Raw genomic sequence first — 1,670 nt, 5'->3', positions numbered from 1 at the left:
ACCATTGCTGTTTTTAATGTGTCCTTTCCAAACTTAAGCACCAAAATGTTAGGGTTCAAGAATCACCAAAGAATGATACCCCAGACTCAAACAGTATCCAAAAGCAAAGAGTGTTTATTCAGCTGAATTTCCTGAATGCAGAGGTCTCCCGATTTGGGAATGGAGATGCATAGTGGGCTTGAATGTCAGTTAGAGGAATTCTGGGCAAGGATATGCGTCCTTTTACGGTGATTGGTTAGCTTTATCTCTTGGGGTCTGACTAATTCTACAATTGGTTAGGCTCAGAAACCTCCCTGGAGGGTTGCTTATTCATTCTAGCTACTACTCTAACTTCAGGCCATGACAATGTGTTCTCAGATTGGTTGCCCGAGGCTCTGGTAGGCTAATCATGAGTTCCTGGTTCCAAGTTCTCATTTCTGGGAAATAGCTTGTAGGCCTAGTCTCCCAAACTGTCAGTGTGCAGCCTATCATGGGGTCAGCCTGGCTCTGAGCTTAGTCCTCCCAAAAACTTCTTATGATATTTTCTGAAGTAGAGTTTATATACCATTCACATGGAAGAAACTAAGGCAAAGTTCAGTGAAAGAGAATATTCTAGAAATATATATATATATATATATATATATATATATATATACATATATACACAATAAATACAATTTATTGTACATATGTGTATGGACTCTTTATTACATGTATACACCATGGTACATATTTGCAAATTAAACTGTTTTTGTCATAGGTCTTCAAAAAATACAATTATAAAGCTGATTATGGTGCTACCTAACTATAATCTCAGGACCTGTGAAGTTAAGGCAGGAGAACTTCCATGAGTTTGAGGACCCTGGTGAAGGCCACCTGGCAAGATCTTGTCTGAAAAACAAACCCCTAAATCAAATCTGTTCAGAAATAAAAATAAACATGACCTTGACCACACATAGAAAGAACCAAGATTTAAATGTATGCTTAAACTATAAATCTAGTCTAAAACAGAACATTTGTTAACTCTTCTCTGACAATAATTACTAGGAGTGTCCTGGCAGCATATTTTGTTTGTTTAGTAACATATGATCACCCCTTTGGGTCAATATTCCTGGAAATTTTCATCCTTCTTGAATGCTAACAATCTAGCCAATTATTTTTTAATGTTTTGTTTATTTGGTAGTTTATTTTCACAGTCAATTTGGCTGGATTTATTCATCTAGGAGGCAAATCTTTGCCTGAGTCTGTATAGGTGTTTCCAGAGAGGATTAACTAGGGATGGAACATTCACCCTGGGTGTAAGCAGCTCCACTCAGAAAAGGGAAAGAAGGAACCCAGCGAATCTCTCTGCTCCCTGACTCTGGGTGTGATGTGACTGACCAGTTAGTTATGTTTTATCTCTGCCAGGATGACTGCATTGCACTGTGAACTGTTTCCCTCAGCCCGGCCCCAAACTGTAAGAGAAACCAAACACTTGAATTGCTTTTGTCAAGAATTTTGTAAAATAATGAACGGTAGTTGATACAGCAAGGTGGTTCTGAGAAGTGGGACCATCATTACTGGGATTATCTAAAGATGGGACTCAAAGCTGTATACTAGAGGTGGCAGTATACTAGAGGTGGCAGAACTGTAGGGTGGGTCTGCCCAATTCTACCAGATGAAGACAAGCACCTAAGACGTTAGATTTGTTG

Source organism: Mus caroli, chromosome 3, assembly GCF_900094665.2.
Source record: "Mus caroli chromosome 3, CAROLI_EIJ_v1.1, whole genome shotgun sequence".
NCBI classification, from domain to species: Eukaryota; Metazoa; Chordata; class Mammalia; order Rodentia; family Muridae; genus Mus; species Mus caroli.
Note: the sequence above shows the minus strand (reverse complement) of the source record.